Source organism: Natator depressus, chromosome 1 (assembly GCF_965152275.1).
Source record: "Natator depressus isolate rNatDep1 chromosome 1, rNatDep2.hap1, whole genome shotgun sequence".
In the NCBI taxonomy this organism is placed as follows: Eukaryota; Metazoa; Chordata; order Testudines; family Cheloniidae; genus Natator; species Natator depressus.
This window is the reverse complement of record NC_134234.1, coordinates 29,209,480-29,230,176: the sequence shown is the minus strand read 5'-3', so window position 1 is coordinate 29,230,176 and position 20,697 is coordinate 29,209,480. Positions and strand designations below refer to the sequence as shown.

The 20,697-nt window shown below is 42.7% G+C and overlaps 1 protein-coding gene and 1 long non-coding RNA gene across 3 annotated transcripts in view; one reads left to right on the top strand and one right to left on the bottom strand.

Moving 5' to 3' along the window:
* MAML2 (mastermind like transcriptional coactivator 2) overlaps positions 1–20,697 on the top strand; it is a 280,358-nt gene that overhangs the window by 197,515 nt on the left and 62,146 nt on the right. The window lies entirely within an intron of this gene.
* LOC141981566 (uncharacterized) overlaps positions 8,679–20,697 on the bottom strand; it is a 32,967-nt gene continuing 20,948 nt past the window's right edge. Inside the window, exons 4-5 of one of the 2 annotated variants that reach the window (XR_012637833.1) lie at positions 10,144–10,332; positions 8,679–9,763 (exon numbers count right to left, since the gene is read on the bottom strand). This is a non-coding gene — a long non-coding RNA (uncharacterized LOC141981566). The remainder of the gene's footprint in view (positions 9,764–10,143; positions 10,333–20,697) is intronic. The other variant, XR_012637836.1, reaches the window with a different exon arrangement.

Here is a 20,697-nt window from a genome sequence, read left to right as displayed (position 1 = left end):
ACCAAGTTTATCCAGTGCTTATCTAAACTCATCTGAACTTCTCTAAACTGTAAACCTAGCAAAAAACAGGCTTTCTTGGGACAATTTCAGTGTTTTCTCGTTTCAGCTAGAATGGCAATAATAAAAAACAGCCTCTTTCACGCAGTCTTCCTGGTCTCTGCTGGAACCATGCAAAGATATCGTAATTAACAGAACTGTTTAGAACTGTAAAGATTCAAATTCATAGCAGATGGTGTGAGTTGGTTCTGGCTTCTCATACTTAGTCCAAACACATCTGTTCCCTCCCAGTTTGCCCTAAGAATTATATCTTTACCATCATACACTTGCAAATATGCTCCAGGAACGAAAACACATTAACTTTAACCTTGCTCCTGAAGCTGCAAATTTGCCCCTGCTGGGTGCTAATTTAACTGCTTCCAAAGTGTCTGCTGGGCGTTCGCTTTTATTTCTTTAGTATTGCACACATCTGGCATGGTGCAATACGCCAGGGCACCACAAAGGAAAATGCTGAACCTGATAGACTTAACCCTTCATGGAAAAATACAAATATGGTGGATTTGGGACCAGCACATCTCTCTCATCTTTTCATGCTGGTGAGAGTTTCATTCCTCTGGGAGAACAGAATTGTAAGAGCAGGCCGGATGGTCTAGTCAGGATTACTTGCCAACAGTGTCCCCGGTATATAGATCTTCCCCATCTCAGAACTGGGCCTTCACATGGAGGATCCTGGCCTCCTGTGGGATCCATAATTTCTGGGATGGCTTTGCTGTCTTTTTCCTAGGATGCAAAGTTTCCCATTGACTTCAGTAGGCTTTGAATGAGGCCATTAATGTCTCAGTGCCTCCGTACCCCATCTGTAAAGTGGGGATAATAATACTTCTTTTCTCCCACCCTTTGTCTAGCTTGCTTAGTAGATTGTAAGTTCTTCAAGGCAAGGGCTGTCTCTTCCTATGTGTATATATAATGTTGAGCACAGCTAGTCCAGGGAAAAGGCAAACAGATGGGTTTGGATTGGTTCCCTTTGGCTTTTGAGAATGCCATGGGATGGGGGGGGCATTTTATGGGGTGACATAAACCAATCCTTCCTCTGGGAATGATCGTAAGGGGCTTTCATCCTTCTGGAATTTTCCATCCCCTCCCTTCCTGTGGGTGGAGCTGGTCAAAATAATTGGAATTTCAAAAATTCCCAGCAAAAAAATGGACTTTTTTTTTTCCTGGAAACTGTTGCTAAACATTTATCCCTATTTTGACGAGTGCTACCTGTAGGATATTTCCGTGGCAGGGAGCTGATCCAGACCAGTGACTAACTTACATTATTACAGCAACAGACCCAATAATCTCCCTTTAATGTAGTGTTTTAGGTGTGCATTAACCATCTATGTGCCACACTAACCAAACCAAAACACAAACTGAGCCAATCCAAAACCATCGGCCTGTCTCATTTCCTAGCATAGCTGATGCTCTGGCCACTTAATTAACCTGCCCTGCCCTGCTGATTGTCTGTTTAATTAGTGGTTTATATCATTTAGCCAGCTCACCTGTTTCACTAATCTATTCTTGTTAATTTCATAGCTACATTTACTATCCCTTCTTGATTTAGGCTGGGATTTTCAAAAAGCGCCTGAGTGAGTTAGCCACCCAAAATTCAATGGGCTTTTTGAGAACCTCAGCCTTGCAGCCAAATGACTTCCCTGCCACACTCTGCCCTCTCTTCCTTGCTCTCACCTCCCTCGATTATCTCATTGAATTCCTCCATCCCATTTTTCACTCATTGTCCCTTCCTGTCTCCTCAAAGTCTTTCCCACTACCCTCACCCCTTCAAGGTCCGATCCCTCCACTCCTGTGCATCTGAACACTTCTTAAGTGGTGTTGGACCACCGTGTGGTCCAGCACCTCGAGAAAGAAGTCATCTCCTTTGGGCTCAGGTATAGGAGACCCTTCCATATCCCTTCCCTTGGTTTTGGAACTCAGCAGCCTTCTGATAGAGTTTTCAGGGCTGAATTTTATTTTTAAAGTAGGTAAATAACTTGTGGATTATTCTCAGTCCACAAACTAAACCCTCCTTAGCAAACATGGAAATTTACTCCATGAGCTAAAAGCAGCTGGGTTCTGGCTTCATCCTAAAAATGCAGTTCAGATCGGTACGTTTCACAAGCAGTAGGGCCTGGTCCAGAGTACATTGGAATCGATGGAAGTCTTTCCATTCTCTCAGCAGGCTTTGGACTGGGCTCTTTGTAGCTGTTTTTAATAGCCGCATGCATGCAGCAAATTATTTTATAAAACAAAATAATGTATAGTGCTTTTAGTCCTTGCTGAGATGTGTTCACTTGTTATGGACTAATAGCTTAAAATATTCACTTAAGGAATTTGGCCCTTGATTTGTAGAGGTGTAAAAATGAATCTTAAAATGTCCAGGCTATGATTCGTAAAGCCACATCGTGGGATTTGGACATCCATGTCCAAATTGCTTACCCAGCTCTGGGGAGAGTCTCAGCTCAAGAAAACTAGGTGTGTTCCTGGGTGATTCTGTGACTTTAACATTTCCAGGCCCGTTTTATTTCTCCAGATTTCCCAGCCCGTCCTCCCCCCCCCCCCCCCCCCGCCAGTACACAAGCTCTCGTGAGCTGAGACATTAATTTGTCCTCTTGTTGTGTGTTCATGTGTGCCTCTTGATAATGGAGGCTAATGGGAAATTTGTGGGCATGTACTGAGCAGAATACAGGCCCTTAGAAGGGGACGATTGGGGATGTGTGTGTACCATGCATTAGCACAGCTGACACAAAGGACCCTGGCTGTGCTAGTTATCATTAGTTTTGTCTATTGTTATAATCTGTTCAGGAGGGTTTTTTCTTTTTCTTTTCTTTTTTTTCCCCCCAGTGGAATCCAAAGTGAGTCAGAAACCATTAGACTGATACTCCAATCATTGCATTTGCACTTTGATAGTTAATGAAAATCATTTGTGGAAAAGAAAAAAAAAAGAAATGAAAGGCCCTAGGATATTTTCTATAAGGACCTCTACATTTGATACCAGGGAGTGTAAAAATGTTTGGACTGCTGTGAACAAACGGATGCAATGCTAATGGACTGTTTTATTCATCTGCATTGTTGATTTTCAAGCAGAGGAGGCCACTATGCAAAACAAAATAAAACGAAAAGCAGTTCTATGGCTACTAATTAGAGAACTCTGGCTTGAAATTTGCATTTGATGCAATGGATCTGAACAATAAAGTAGCACGTTATTCTCAGGGAAAGAAAGCGAGTGTGTAAGCAGAACAAGTGGTTGATTTCCTGTTGCAGCCTCACTAGAATGAAGTTTTCAAGATCCCTGGGCCTCTCGGAAAAAGAGCAGCATTTCTCAGAGTAATTATTCTGGGTGTGCGTGGGCTCTTGTACAGATGTCTGTGTTTCTAACAGCTTTTTCTAGTGTCTCAGCAAGCCATTTATAGTGGCAAAACTATGCTATAGCTGGACTTCTGGGACATCAGTTCCCAGATGGTAAATGACCAATATTTGTATTATTTCAGCCTCATGCTAGAAGTGCACAAATAAAAATGCACAAATAAGATAGTTGGAAGAGAAAAGATGGCCCTTTGTTGTGGTATCTGAATTCCAGTACTGTGTAGTAATAATAAATAAATAAATATGTAGCATCTTCAAATTATTTTACATCCATTAACTAATTCATCCCCACCATGCTTGTGACGCTGGTAACTAAGTAACCAATTTACAGATAAAGAAACTAAGAGGTTAAAATCAACATTTTCAAGCTTGGGTGGCCAAAAGTTAGGCACTTAAAGCCACAATAAGGTATCTAAGTAGATGAATTGATTTTCCAAAGTGCCAAGCAATCACTCTTTCAAGTCAGTGACTTGGAACCTAAATACATTATTTTCACATAGTTCTTTGTGTGTAATTTCCTAGGTTTATTTAAAAAAAGGAAAGCCCAAGTTTTTTATGTACAGCTGTATCAACCACCCCATCATGTATCAGCAGCAAGTTTTGAACCCTGAACTTTTACCACTGGAGTGCAGATATCTACCACTTGAGCTCCACGACTATGTTTGCTAGTAGCAGGAGCAGGCTGTTACTCTGGCAGGGGATGGGCTGCTGAGACAATGTGTGGGATCTGGGGGGTAGTCAGTGGGAGCTCAGCCTGGCTCTGTCTCTCCCACTGAAGTAGTGGGTCTCCAGCCCACGTGGTACCCACAAAGGAGGAAAGGGCTGCAGAGATGGTGTGTTGGATCTGGAGAGGTGGTTGTGGGAAGTCCTGCTTGACTCTCTTCCCCTTCCCCCCACCTGGAGCTGGGGGATCTCTTGCCCATGTGGTGCTCTCAGAGGAAGGTCATGTGCCAGATTTGGGGAGAAGGCTCCCTTCTTTTCCTCCCCCACTGCTACAGCTGCTCGGGTGCTTTCCAGGTGTTCCCAGTGCAGCATTTGCTGCTGTTGCAACTTTGGCCCACCTGTTCAGAACGTTAACGTTCAGTTATTATTTTGCCATGGTGCCAGAATTTTCCTGAGGAACACAAGCAGCGGAAAGCAAGTGATGATTTTCAACCGTTTATAACTCGTCCAAATTTGAATGAAATTTCATGGGGAAGTGAAAGGCCTGTCTCTAGCTTCAGGGCTCTGTCCCTGCTGGATTTCAAAGGTTTGCTGCAAACAGTAGAAGTTTTCAAACTTCTCAAAAATGGCCACAAGAATCTTTTATAATGTAAAGTGTTAGGCAGCCTAAATATAGGGGTTGCTGCCAGCTTCCCCTATAATATTCAAAAAAACTTTTTGCTGATTTTTATAAGGCAGTTGGAATGAATTACCAGTGTCCTGCAAAAATAGCTGTGGAGGTGTTAACTTTTCCATTTTTTGTTTTATTATTCCCTGCTGTTGAAGAACTGTAAGCAAAAGACTCCGAGGCTGATCCTCATTAAACCTAAGACCCTTTCCCACCATTCTGGCAGTAGAAAAGGCCCTTAAAGAGGGTGAAAATAGAATTACACAGTAAGGTGGACTTCGGTGTAAAGGGGCCCTAGTGGTAGTGAGTCAGTCCCTACGTGTTCCAAATGCTGTTTAAAAAAAGAAAACCATGTGGAAAGTAAACTCAGAATAATTAATTCAGCAGCAGGAGCGGCAGCAAAGAAACCCGATATATTCATCAATCAACACTGGAGACCTGTTTGTTTGGACTAGTTAGAGAGTGATGAATAGGTCCTCTGTTTAAAACATTCAGCTACAGTGAGAAAGGGTAATAAATTATATGTTTGTTAATTGTATATACCATATGTATAGAAAGCACAAAAAATTGTTAATACACTGTAACAGTGACAGACTCTTCTAGCGCCCTAAGAGCCATAACTCATTACAGTTAAACTATACTTGTGGAGACCTCAATTGGTGTTTCCTGGTGTATCGGAGGTGGGAGAAGCTTATCTATTACACACTCCAATGCTACAGGGATGAGGGTGGTATAAGAACTTATACAGAATAGAATGTAGTGGTGTGAGTAGCGGAGAGCCATAAGTTCAGCACTGTGTTATGCTGTGTTATAATGAGTTATGGGTGATATGGAAGTGGTCTTGTCATTTGAACACTCTCTGAGTATATTTCTCTCTTTTCTGCTGACAAGATCAGTCAAATAAGCTCCAGGCTTCACTGCACTTCTTTGTCAGCAGCAGTAGCAGAGAGAGAGAACAGCCAAAATAGGACTGGCATAGGAGAAGACCAGAAATGTCACTGTATTGTTTGAGTTTGACACTGCCTTGTCCCATGATGACCTGTGGGACATGGACCCACAGACTTTGAACAAGATCCTTGCTCTTTGTGACTTGTGAAGGTGAACACTCTATGGGGCCTATTTTCAATGTTTCTTTTAAGAGGAGCAGAGAGCCAGCTCAGCAGAAATATGTCAAAGAATGGCTGCGCACTGCGCACTGAGGATGTAGTCTCAAATCTCCCTTTTGGTGGAAGGTGCTGAAGACGTTTACAGCTGGGCAACTGAAGTGTCCTCTGGATAGAATTCTCTGGTGTGCTCCAATCTGGTTTCAGACCACAGTACAGCCTGGAGCTGGTGGGAGCAGGTTTTCAAAGTCCATCTCTGAATTTTACAGCTTAGGTCTGTCTCTCATTTCTTTGATCTATTTTAGTTTTCAGCTACAAAGAAAAGCTTTGATCAGCTTCAAAAGTTTCCTTTTTTGCCCCACCTTGTTCCATCAGATGACTGTGCTGTTGTAAAATTTTGTACACATTATTACACCCATTTATGTTTCAGTCAAGGCAAAATGGATGCGAATTCAGTCTAAAACACGAGCTTACAAATTGAAGTTGCTTTTCAGAAATCCTTACTCGTTGGTCAGCCTGTTTGTATTGTCGAGGGAGTTCAGAATGTAAAATGATCCAAAGTCATGTATTTATAATGACCCTAAACTAACAGTACAGGATAAAACACAGTTGGGTTTTTTGTAAATCATCTCAGAGGATATGAACGGTTTAAGAATTTGCTTCACTTTGCATAGACTGGCTTTTCTCCAGCATTTGCTCCTCAAGTCAAGGCAGTGAGGAAATGAGTCTAATGTATGAGAATGTTGCCATGTTGTTAAATGGTGGTGTAAAAGCTGTGCTTACTTCCATGGGAATGAGATCCTTTGCCAAAAGTGAGATGCCTAAGCTTTCCCTTGGGACCACATCCTAGCTTGGAATAAATGGAGGAAGTTACTGTGAGAAGTCAAAGCAGGCAGCAGTAATGATGTGGATCTGTGTAAGTGTATGTCAGTAGGAACAGAGGAGCAGCCTGCCATTCTGCTCTTTGTGGCACATGTGATATCAGTTTAAAAGTTCATAGAGAGAACAGCCTCCTGTACCTATCTCTTTGTGGCCTCTGTACCAGTGCATACCTAACACGTACATTTCTGACCACTGCTCTGTTTTTTCAAACGTATACTCATTTCAAAGGGAGCCAGATTCTGCTCTCTGTTACGCCATTGTGCAAATCCAGAGTAACTCCACTGAAGTCAGTGGAATTACTCCAGTTTTGTGCATGGATAAACAGAGAGCAGAATTTTGCCTGTGGCCTTTGGAAGATTTGAATGGGCTACTAAGTGTATTGCAGTGATCTGACCAAATCCTCAGCTGGTGTAAATCAGCATAGCTCCATTGATTTCACTGACTCTAGGGAGGGGACTCATCATCCTAGTCTACACATTCAAAATGGCTTTTTTAAAATACAGAATAGATGTGTTTGATTTCTTTTAAATACAGTGCATTTCAAACCCCCGCTAGCAAAAAGGAATTTTTTTTAGTTATTTTTATTTGATTGGAAGAGGGGAGAACTCATTAACTTTGCCATTTTGAAAGCCTAGGACTGTAGCTTAGCAGAGCACAGACTAATACTGTTCATTAAAATATGCATGTTTGATGTTTGAGGTAATGCTTCCACAAATCCTCAGGGAGATGATTCTGCAGAGCTAAAACAATATTTCTCACAGCCAAATGGCACAAATTCATTAATAACGTTTTGTGATCAAGATGAAAGGTACACTTAGTAATTGCTGAGTATAAACTTATTTTTCAAATATACCCTTATTGCCCATGGATAATAGACTGATGTAGATTGTTGCTTTTCATCCTTTCCTCTCCCTCCTCCCTCCCCAGACTGGTTCACCAGCAATTTCTGTGGAAGAGGTTTAAGGAATGATGTGAATTTCTGTTTGGCCAAATCCTATCATTCTGCTGGCACTTATCTGGCATTATAAAACAGACAGATTTGTTAACTGCAACCCAGGGATGTGAATTTTGCTCACAGGAAATGGCATTTTAAAATCTTAATTTCTGTCCCCTCCTCCCCCCAGTGTCTGTTTCTAGTCTTCCAACAAGACAGAAACAAGGAACAAAACACACATGAGGCAATAGGTTTCGTTTTGGAAAATCAGGCTATAGATGATAAGCTGCTTGGGGGTTTAAAGGAGAGTGAGAAAATGTGCATGTGCAATAAAATCATAACTATCCTACCCATTTATTTTGACCACATAGTCTTTGGGGAGAAAAAAAATATGGGCATGCATTCAGTGGTGTTACATTACTCTAACTAAGGTAGCATCTGAACCCTTTTACTGCCAGTAATTTTGAAATGAAACTGCAGTACGGGTAAAGCTTTGAGCCCCCTGAAGATCTGGTAGTTACATACTGTGTTTTACCTACCTAGCAGGTTTGACTAAAGAAGAAAGATAAATAACACTGTCCTTAACTTGACTTTTTCTGCTACTTTATGGCTAGCTAGTCAGAGTCATAAGTGAAGCCTTTAAATCAGGAACTTAAACCCTATTCCCATGTCATATATGAATTTATGGCTCTTCAGCAATGAGTCATTTGTTAATATTTCTCATATTGTGCTTGTTCTATATCCTTTATGTTCACAAATATGAACACAGAGGGCCCAGTCCTGCTCCCAGTGAAGAGGATGGCAAAAATCCAGTGAGAGCAGGATCAGACCCAAAATGTAGCCCAGGGATAATGTATTTCTGGAAATGTTATGGTGCTTCAGCTAATGTAAATAGTGGCATAGGGATGTCTGCAGGGAAAACAATGCTGCAGATGTTCAGATGATAGATTTTCACTCTTCTATGCTGTAACCTTATAATTCATGATGCAAATTTTTAATTTTCATTGTTAAAGAAAGATTTATTAGCCTTTATAAATGACATACCTCAAGGCTGTATGAAAGATGCGCACATGAGCAAAACTACTCCAAGTGGAGTGTGAAGCTAACAGGGGGAAAATTCTGCTTTTCACCAGTGAAACAGCATTTTCACTCATCAGAGGAAAAGAGAGACTGCCCGAGAGCCTACTTTGCGTCACTTGGTCTTGATCTGAGAACTTTGCCCATGTGACCAGCAGTTCTCATTGTCACAAGTTTGAGTATTGAATCAAGATGACCACATTCTCATATACACTAAGCCACTTTTATGCTGTCCTGGCAGTGTAAAGGGACCTTAAAGTATGTGTAATAAATTACAGTTAAACCCACTCCAAGGCCTTTTTACACTTCCAGAGCGGTGAAAAGGTGCCATAGGGTATATGACAATTGAAACCATGAATTCCAAATATACAGTGGGGCCAGCTCTCAGTTACACTAGGTCCCCTTTACAGTGGCAGTGTAAAGGGCCCTTAAAGTATGAGCCCGTTACATTAACCCCACTTAAAGCCCACTTTAAACTGCCAAAGTGACATAAAGGAGTGTTAGGGTACATCAGAATCAAACAGCATGTGATTATCACAAATGGGGTGGTGGGCCACATTTTCAGAAGTGCTCAGCTGCCCCCATATAAAGTGGCTGGATAGCCATGAGTTCTCCTGTGAGAACAAGAGCTGCTGGCTGGGCACTTTGAAAAATCTGTCCAGCTTCCTGCAGGAGCCTAAATGAGAACTGGTGGGTGTGGAGCTGGTGTGAAAATCTGGCCCTGAATGGTTACGTTCTTCTGGGGTTTCAGAAGAGCCTAGGATCAGGTGTTTGAGGGCTCAGTGCCCAGCAGCTCTCAGAGAGTCTCCTGGCTACATTTTCAAAAGAGCTCAGCAGCTGACATGCACCCAACACGCAGAGCTCTTCTGAACATCTATCCATATATATTGGTGCGTAAAATGGAAGTAGAAGTCTTTTGGAAAAGCTGGCTCACAGGATTAATAGCTGGTGGCTTTCTTCTGTGCATGGCTGTCGTTTAAAAGTAGAGTATGAACCACAGGCGCCGACTCCATGGGTGTTCCGGGGCTCAAGCACCTACTGAAAAAAAAATAGAGGGTGCTCAGCACCGGGAGGGCCGGATTAATATGTTGTGGGCCATGGTGCCTGGACCATGGCCCCATTCCCTGCTCCACTTGTGCTCCTCCGAGAGGCCCCTCCCCCGCTCAGCCTCTTTCCAATCAGGTTCAGCCCACCGCTTGCACGGGGGTGGGGGAGGGGCGGAGAGGAGCACCCACCAGCAAAAACAAAAGTCAGTGCGTGTAGCTTGAGCTATCAACACATGTAACAAAGAAATATTTGAGAAGGAAACACGTACCAAAGAATATTTACCTCTGTTTAAACCTTTGTTTTAGGCCTGGTCTACACTAGGTAGTTACGCAACTTCAGCTATGTGAATAATGTCGCTGAAGTCAACGTACTTAGATCTGCTCACCGGGGTGTCTTCACTGTGGTAAGTCGACGGCTGACGCTCCCCTGTTGACTCCGCCTGCGCCTCTCGCTGCGGTGGAGTACTGGAGTCGACAGGAGAGTGCTCGGCGGTCGATTTATCCCGTCTAGACTAGACACAATAAATCGACCCCTGCTGGATCGATCGCTGCCCGTCAATCCTGCAAGTAATGTAGACAAGCCCTTAGATTACACACAAAGGTAATCCCAGAGATGAATTTGGCCCAATACAGGATTTCTGCAGTTTGTAACAGTTCAGTGCACTGTTGACTGGAATATTGAAGTTGATGACTAGAAATATAATATGATTCCAGCCCTGGGCAAAGGATCTTTGTCATCACGTAGTGGAATTGTCATGGGATGCAGTTATAGTTATTTCATTAGAAGCAGAGCTAGCAGAGAGAAATAAAATAATAGAAAAGCAGGGAGAAATAAAAGGGGAAGGAGAATAAAATTAACTTAATAACCGCATAGGCCAAATCTCCATTGTACCATGTGTACCAACAAGAAAGGCTTTTGCAAGAAAATAGTGTAAGATAACCCAATTATGCTACTCAGTACTGTTGCAATATTAATGCAAAGGCCAAAGTTCCATGGGTTCGTATTAAAATATGGCTATAGTTAGAAAAGTGAAGATGTAAAAAAGGCACTTTCTTACTCAACTGATCTGGCCCCAGTGTGCACTCAAAGCAGGGTGAGCATATGTCCTGATTTTATAGGGACAGTCCTGATATATGGGGCTTTTTCTTATATAGGCGCTTGTTACCCCCCAACCCCGTCCCGATTTTTCACACTTTCTATCTGGTCACCGTAACTCAGAGTCATATCTACTTACTTTACTGCCACAAACAAGACTTTACTATTTTTTCCCCTCCTATTAGCAATGCAGAACAGCCATATCTAAGGGAGAGCTGACTAGATCATAGTCTGGCTCTCACGTCATCAACAGAATTGGTAACTATGTTCAGACTGCGGAAACTTTATTACTGCTGGTGATGCATAGGCTAGAAAGAACACAGTCTGACTTTCAAACCTCAGGTGGAGTTGGCATTGCTGACAGCTGGGAAGCTTTGATGTGTGATTCTGCAATGAAAAGTAAATCTGAACATTGCCTTGTGAAGTTATATGTTTTTGGCATCTCAGCGACTCAGAGATTTAAACCATTTTTAACTATAAAAATGAAATGTCTCCCCTTTAAAAAATGTCACTTGGATGCAAGACCTGAATCTACTGACGAACACCAAAGACCAACAATAATGTCTCAGCATACTGTGTTGCAGTGTTTAACAGTGCGTTGCAGAGTCAGCATCAGAAGGAGTAGGAGCAGAATGACAGTTTAAAAGGATTTCCTGTTAATGGACATTGAAGTTTAAACCTGTCTCTGAATACCTGCCTTCCATAGCCACATAATTAATCCTAACCGAGGACATTGTCAGACCCAAAACTAAGAGAATAATATTTTTAAAAATTGAAATGCCTTTCTAAAAACTTTCATTATTTTAAAACTGAGTCTTATCCAAAGTGCTCTCAAAAGTTACAACTATAGTTTAAGATGGTTACATTTTTATTGTTATTTGTCATGTCCCAAAATATGCTAGATGTTATGCTAAATCTCCCATTGACTTCATTAGACTCTTGATAAGACTGAAATGCATGATGAAGTGGGTTCTAGCCCATGAAAGCTTATGCCCAAATAAATATGTTAGTCTCTAAGGTACCACAAGGACTCCTCGTTGTTTTCGCTGATACAGACTAACACAGCTACCACTCTGAAACCTGTAACAAAATGGGTTCCTGTCTTGAAGAGCTTATAGTATAAGGCCCTTCCACAGACAGTAATGTGTGCATTTAACGCTGCTCATGTGAGTAGTCCCATTGCAGTCAGTGTTTGCAGGATCAGAGCATAAACACAACCGGTAGGGTACTATTATTATTATTTCTTAATAACTTTTATATTTCAGTAGAAGCTAAATGAAAACCAGGTCAGGACCCCATTGTGCCAGGTGCTAGTCAAACATACAGTAAATAACGGTCCCTGCCCTATAGAGCTTACAATCTAAAGATGTGGCCACATGTGTACTCTCCTTACTAAATGAATTTATATCCCCCAGGAGTTACTGTATATTCGTGTGTACAATCTGACTCATCTACAAGCTAAGATTTCATTATCAATAACTAAACAGAATGACTCGTGCAAAAGTTCACCGCCATTTCTGTATTCTCGTTTTTAGTGCAAGGTAGAGCAACAGAATTGCTGCAGAGGCTGTCTGTCTATCATCACATCTTCTTGTATAGCCCTTGTATAGCCCTTCAAGAGGGGTGGGGAAAGGTGTCCCAGCCAGGAGGATTGGAAACCCTCTCCAAGGGTCCCCCTGGTCTGGTTTAATCTGTTCCTCCTCAATGCTCAAAGAAAGAGCTAAATAGGCTTCATTAGGAGCTTCTTTTGTTGTTTTAAATGCTTAATCAGAGCTGAAATCACTTGAGATGGGGCAGTGTTTCAGCCTTCAAAGAGCTGTAAATCACTGAGACTGATGTGCAGAGGTCACAGCAGTGGCTGGAGAGGCGCAGCCAGCGGCCAGTAGGCGAGTGCCCGAGCAGTGGAGCGAGTAAGGTGCCTCCTTACCCCTACCCAGGGTGGAATTTTTTTTTAATAACTTTGTGGTGGAGGGACAGCTCAGTGGTTTGAGCATTGGCCTGCTAAACCTAGGGTGGTGAGTTCAATCCTTGAAGGGGCCATGTAGGGATCTGGGGCAAAAATTGGGGATTGGTCCTGCTTTGAGCAGGGGGTTGGACTAGATGACCTCCTGAGGTCCCTTCTAACTCTGATATTCTATGATTGCTATAGTATGAGAACACTTCTTTGTGTCAACTGTATGCTCCTATTGCATGCATGGAATTGCCTGGCTCCCCCTCAGTTTTGCCCTCTTGATTTTAGAGCAAGATACAGTACCAAGAGTTCTGTAGCTTCCGATAGCTTTTGCAGCTTTGATTTAAAGTAATCCCAGGCCTCCTCTACCTTTAGATCCATAAGTTCTTCAGTGCAATCCACTTCCCTAACTAATTTCCTTAATTTTTGAAAGTCAGCCCTTTTGAAATCAAAAACCCTAGTTGCAGATTTATTTTTGTTAATCCTTCTGTTCAGTTTGAACTGAGTTAGCTCATGACCACTTGAACCAAGATTATCCCCTACAACCATTTCTTCTATGAGGTCCTCATTACTCACCAAAACCAAATCTAAAATGGCATCCCCTCTAGTCAGTTCAGCAACTACTTGATGAAGGAATCCATCAGCTATCGCATCTAGGAAAATCTGAGCCCTATTATTATTACTAGCATTCGTCCTCCAGTCTATATCTGGGAAGTTAAAGTCTGCCATGATCACACAGTTTCCATTAGTATTTACTTTATTAAAAACATTTAAAAGGGCTCTATCCATATGCAAATTAGATTCCGGCGGTCTATAGCACACCCCAAGCACTGTCCCAGCGGAGGCTCTAATAGTTTTCTTCCCCAATGTAATTTTTGCCCAGACGGACTCTGTCTTATCCATTCCATCGCTTCTTATTTCTTTGCATTCTACCTCATCATTGATATACAATGCTACTCCACCACCTTTACCTTTATTTTGGTCTTTACTAAACAGCACATACCCTTCAATACCTGTAGTCCAGTCACGACTACTATTCCACCATGTTTCTGTTATCCCTATAATATCTGGTTTCACTTCCTGCACCAGTAGCTCTAGTTCCTCCATTTTGTTACCTAGGCTCCTCGCATTCGTGTACAAACATCTTAATTTTTGCTGTTTGGCCTCACTCACATTCTGTACCCTATTAGGCATGGTCATTCTACAGTCAGTATAACCCGTTAGACTGGTATCCACACTGCCCTTCCTCCTTATATACATTCTCCTACCCACGGCTGTATCCTTTCTTACTTCGTTTTCTTCCCTCTCAATGCTAAAATCTGGTGTGGAGATTACCTGGACATCTCCCAACCATCTCCCCCAAATTCCTAGTTTAAAGCTCTCTTAATCAGTTGTGCCAGCCTCCATCTTAGAAGTCTATTTCCTTCCCTACTCAGATGAAGTCCATCCCAAGAGAACTGTCCTCTGTCCATGAATGCCTCCCAGTGGCCATACATCCCAAAGCCCTCCTTATAGCACCACTGCCTAAGCCAGCTGTTGATAGTCATCATCTTGTCACACCTTTGTTGCCCTTCTCTAGGAACAGGCAGAATCCCACTAAAGATTACTTGAGCCTCGATTTCCTTAAGCGTCTTCCCCAGCCTAGCAGAGTGTCCCTTAATACTTTCCAGCGAGAATCTAGCCGTATCATTTGTTCCCACATGAAGGATAATTACGGGATTCTTTCCTGCTCCCTTTAGGATCCTTTTCAACCTCAGGTCTACATCCTATATCTTAGCACCTGGAAGACAGCATACCCTTCTATTCTATGGATCAGCTCTGGTTACAGGCCTGTGTATTCGTCTCAGTAAAGATTCTCCGATCACATAGACCTGCCTTTTCCTGGTGACGGTGCTATTCTCCAGTCTATCATCCCCTGTTCCCTCTGGCTGCAAGTTCTTTCCATTCCTATTCTCCCTTGTAATCCTCTTCAACCCATCCTGTATCCTCCTGGGGCTCATATTTGCTGTAGTCTCCATTGAATCTTCCCCTTTTCCTATAGGACTAGCCACTGTTCTCTTCTTCCTTGCCCTTCCACCTTCAGTGATAACCTGCTCAGCCCCTTCTTCATTTTCCAACTCTCCTACTGTGTGCAGAAGCTATCAGAAGCCTGCATCCCAAGAAAGGGGAAAAAATTCATTGGCAGGAGTTGTAGACCAAGTTGGATGAGCAAGCATCTCAGAGAGGTGATTAAGAAAAAGCAGAAAGCATATAGGGAGTGGAAGATGGGAGGGATCAGCGAGGAAAGCTACCTTACTGAGGTCAGAACATGTAAGGATAAAGTGAGACAGGCTAAAAGTCAAGTAGAGTTGGACCTTGCAAAGGGAATTAAAACCAATAGTAAAAGGTTCTATAGCCATATAAATAAGAAGAAAACAAAGAAAGAAGAAGTGGGATCACTAAACACTGAGGATGGAGTGGAGGTCAAGGATAATTTAGGCATGGCCCAATATCTAAACAAATACTTTGCCTCAGTCTTTAATAAGGCTAAAGAGGATCTTAGGGATAATGGTAGCATGACAAATGGGAATGAGGATATGGAGGTAGATATTACCATATCTGAGGTAGAAGCAAAACTCAAACAGTTTAATGGGACTAAATCGGGGGGCCCAGATAATCTTCATCCAAGAATATTAAAGGAATTGGCACCCGAAATTGCAAGCCCATTAGCAAGAATTTTTAATGAATCTGTAAACTCAGAGGTTGTACCATATGATTGGAGAATTGCTAACATAGTTCCTATTTTTAAGAAAGGGAAAAAAGTGATCCAGGTAACTATAGGCCTGTTAGTTTGACATTTGTAGTATGCAAGGTCTTGGAAAAAATTTTGAAGGAGAAAGTAGTTAAGGACATTGAGGTCAATGGTAAATGGGACAAAATACAACATGGTTTTACAAAAGGTAGATTGTGCAAAACCAACCTGATCTCTTTCTTTGAGAAAGTAACAGATTTTTTAGACAAAGGAAACGCAGTGGATCTAATTTACCTAGATTTCAGTAAGGCGTTTGATACCGTGCCACATGGGGAATTATTAGTTAAATTGGAAAAGATGGGGATCAATATGAAAATTGAAAGGTGGATAAGGAATTGGTTAAAGGTGAGACTACAACGGGTCCTACTGAAAGGTGAACTATCAGGCTGGAGGGACGTTACCAGTGGAGTTGCTCAAGGATCGGTTTTGGGACCAATCTTATTTAATCTTTTTATTACTGACCTCGGCACAAAAAGTAGGAGTGCGCTAATAAAGTTTGCGGATGATACAAAGCTGGGAGGTATTGCCAATTTAGAGAAGGACAGGGATATCATACAGGAGGATCTGGATGACCTTATAAACTGGAGTAATAGTAATAGGATAAAATTTAATAGTGAGAAGTTTAAGGTCATGCATTTAGGGATTAATAACAAGAATTTTAGTTATAAGCTGGGGACGCATCAATTAGAAGTAATGGAGGAGGAGAAGGACCTTGGAGTACTGGTTGATCATAGGATGACTATGAGCCACCAATGTGATATGGCTGTGAAAAAAGCTAATGCAGTCTTGGGATGCATCAGGAGAGGTATTTCCAGTAGGGATAAGGAGGTTTTAGTACCGTTATACAAGGCACTGGTGAGACCTCACCTGTGTGCAGTTCTGGTCTCCCATGTTTAAAAAGGATGAATTCAAACTGGAACAGGTACAGAGAAGGGCTACTAGGATGATCCGAGGAATGGAAAACTTGTCTTATGAAAGGAGATTCAAGGAGCTTGGCTTGTTTAGCCTAACTAAAAGAAGGTTGAGGGGAGATATAATTGCTCTCTATAAATATATCAGAGGGATAAATATCAGAGAGGGAGAGGAATTATTTAAGCTCAGTACCAATGTGGACACAAGAACAAATGGATATAAACTGGCCACCAGGAAGTTTAGACTTGAAATTAGACGAAGGTTTCTAACCATCAGAGGAGTGAAGTTTTGGAATAGCCTTCCAAGGGAAGCAGTGGGGGCAAAAGATCTATCTGGCTTTAAGATTATCCTCGATAAGTTTATGGAGGAGATGGTATGATGGGATAACATGGTTTTGGTAATTAAATATTCATGGTAAATAGGCCTAATGGCCTGTGATGGGATGTTAGATGGGGTGGGATCTGAGTTACCCAGGAAAGAATTTTCTGTAGTATCTGGCTGGTGAATCTTGCCCATATGCTCAGGGTTTAGCTGTTCGCCATATTTGGGGTCGGGAAGGAATTTTCCTCCAGGGCAGATTGGGAGAGGCCCTGGAGGTTTTTCGCCTTCCTTTGTAGCATGGGGCACGGGTCACTTGCTGGAGGATTCTCTGCTACTTGAAGTCTTTAAACCACTATTTGAGGACTTCAATAGCTCAGACATAGGTGAGAGGTAGTGGGTGGGTGAAATTCTGTGGCCTACGTTGTGCAGGAGGTCAGACTAGATGATCATAATGGTCCCTTCTGACCTTAGTATCTAGGAATCTATGAATCTATGTAGCACAAAGGGCTTTGGAGTTCCAACATGTATTTTTCAGTATAACATTCTTTCACACTTTTTCATATTGGGAAAAACAGGAGCTTCCTACTGCCCAGTGTATGTAAGGGACTTTGAGAAATAGGTAAGGCAAAGCTCTCCTGGTAAAATCTATTTAATCCATGTTGACCTTTCCTAAGTGTACCTTAAATGCAGCATTAATCATGGGGCACTAGTAGAGGGGAGGAATATCTTTTCACTTAATCATTCATGACCAATACTTTTCTTGTAAACTTGATTCACTGTCTTGCCTGGCAATTTTGGGAGTGGGTTTTTTTTTGTTGTTGTTGGGTTTTCTTTGGGTTTTTTTTGTCTCTCATTTTTAAGCCACAAGCTGCTTCTTATCCTGAAAACAGTTCTTTTTAGGTCAAAAACTGTATGAAGCCATTTTTTCCTTCTCTTAGGCATGCTGCCAGGACAGAGGAGGTCCAGGGTCTTGCCATTCAGTGTCAGAAATAAAGTCCTGACAGTGATAAACAGTGTCAAGATGTGAATCTGATTCAGAACTCAGCACGCGAGATGTCTAGGAAGACAAGGTTTTACCATTGTTGTAAATGTCTTGTTGCTTCAGAAAAAGCTGTTGACCTTTTACTGTCAAACCAGAAAAGCAACATAGCTAATGATTTTCCTTATTGGGGCAGGGGGCAGGGAGCTGTTTGAGTCTGTTTCTGTCATCACCATCAAGTTGGAAGTTCCAAAAAAAAAAATTTTAATCTGTACAAAGGTCAGTGAAAGCTTAAAGTTTGCAACTTGAAACCACTGGCATGAAACCATGGCACTTCGTTTCTGTTTGGAAAGGTGCATGTTTGTGGAATCAAATCAAAAGGTTCTTCTGAATCTAGTGATTGTGTGCGTAATTATATATATATAATTTATATATATATATATATAGAGAGAGAGAGAGAGAGAGAAATACATAAGTTTTAAGTCTTTAAGGGTTATTTTTTATTCTAAATCCTTCCTTACTAGTGGCTTATTAAAGAGAATGATCATTTAAAATAAAAACCCTCAAATGGGGATTTAATCCTCAAGAGAAGAAGTACTCCATTTATTGGAACCTTACTTATCTCACAGAGAATAAGGGGATTATGTGATTGCTTTTGTGTTCTGAATGATTGTGGCTAGACAGTTACAGACATAATAGACTTGCCTACTGAAACAGAAGCATTACTGTTAGAGGGATATGCAGCTGGTTGCAAGAAACATATTTATCTGAACAGAATTGCCCCTTGTAATTTGCTGAAATGCACGCTCTGAACGTGGAAGGCAGGCATTTTTGGAATACATACACTGCCTTTTGTTACGGTTTTTGACACAGCATAGCCTCTGGAGATACTGACCTTAGTGCACTACAGAATTAGCCAAGGGACCTGAGCTTGTGAACCTTTGAGAACATAAAATACAGCGGATCAGCTAGAGACTGAGTGCATCATGGGGGATAAGGACTGGTTTCAGCAATACACAGCACGAGCTAAAGTAATGGAAAGCAAGCAGAGAACTAGAGCCTATATAAGAAAAAGCCCCATATAGCAGGACTTTCAATAGGAATTGGGCACCCAGGTCCTTGGGACTACTTTGAAAGAAAGATTAATAACGTAGGGAGGCTTTTATACAGCACCTGCCCTCACACACACTCACTAGTTCCTTACAATGAAATGACAACCAGCACTTTGATTTCTCACCCCAAGCCTCTGAGCAGTGAGGCAAGGAGGCTTTTTTCGTCCTCTTGGCTTCTTCTCCTTCTCCTCCCTTTCCCTTTGTGGCTGGCCCAGCCTGCCATTCTATGCAAATGTACAAGGAAAGCCACCAGTTAGGATGGGGAGAGGTGAAAGGGGGAAGAAAGGGTACAGGTAAGTAGACAAAAGTAAAGCACTGTGGGATACCTAAAGGTACATGGATTTATACCGATCCAAGAGTGCTGGAAGCAAAATATTGCCCTTCTGCTATGTGGGCCATCCCATTTCTCCTGGCTTGCACAGAGTACAAGCTCTTTGTGATAAATGTTATCTGTTCTAACTACTGCTAAATGAGCTCCACTTGCAAAGCCTCCCAAAGAGAAATCTTGCTGTGCTAATCCACATTCAGAACTAAATTCTGTCCTCCAGATGCACACACAGGGTTCTTGTTAACTTCAGTGTGAGCTCTATGCAGACATCTAAGGGCAGAATTTTATACTATTTTGTCTTTGTATAGTGACTACTCAAGAATGTTCATGGCAGCTCCTCTATGAGGTAGGGAAGTACTAACCCCATTTTACAGATGAGGAACTTAAGGCACAGAACATTAAAGGCTTTAGCTAAAGTCACATGGGAAATTTGTGGCAGACAGAGCAGAACCTATTTCCTCTCCCTCCCAGTTCTGTGCATTATCCACCTTCTGCTCTTTTTGAACCACAAAGTCCCATCTCACACCAGAGTAATTCATGCCCAACATCTTTATAGGGACAAGTCATGTAAACTTTAAAGGTGGGACTTTCCAAAGCCCTCACCACTGGCCTACCTCTGCTGCTAGCATTGTATCATTGACTTCAATAGGAACCTGGGTAGGCCAAGGCAGAAGGCTAAAGCTGTGCAAATAGGGTTGCCAGCTGTCCAGTTTTTGACCAAACACCTGGTCGAAAAGGCACCATGGTGGCTCTGGTCAGCACCGCTGACTGGGCCGTTAAAAATCCAGTTGGCAGCACAGCAGGGCTAAGGCAGGCTTCCTTCCTGCTGTGGCTCCATGTGGCTCTCGGAAGCAGCGGCATGTACCCCCTCCGGCTCCTACATGTAGGGGCAGCCAGGGGGCTCCGCACACTGACCTTGCCCCAACCACCAGCTCCACAGCTCCCATTGGCCAGGAACCACAGCCAGTGGGAGTTGCGGGAACAGTGCCTGTGGACAGGGCAGTGCGCAGAGATGCCTGGCCGCACCTCCGCATAGGAGCCAGAGGGGAGACATACCACTGCTTCCGGTAGTTGCTTGAGGTAAGTGCCGCCCAGAGCCTGCACCCCTGACCCCCTCCCATACCCCAATCCTTTGCCCCAGCCCTGATCCCCCTCTTGCCCTCCGAACCCCTCATCCCCGGCCCATACCAGAGCCTGCACCTCCAGCCCAGAGACCATACCCCCTCCCATACCCCAACCTCCTGCCTCAGCCCGGAGCCCCCTCCCATACTGTGAACCCCTCAACTCCACCCTCCAGCCTGGAGCCCCCTCCTGCACCCCAGACCCCTCATTCCTGGCCCCACCCCTGGCCTGCATCCCCAGCCAGGGCCTTCACCCCCTCCTGCATCCCAATCCACTGCCTCAACCCGGACCCTGCTCCTACACACTGATCTTCT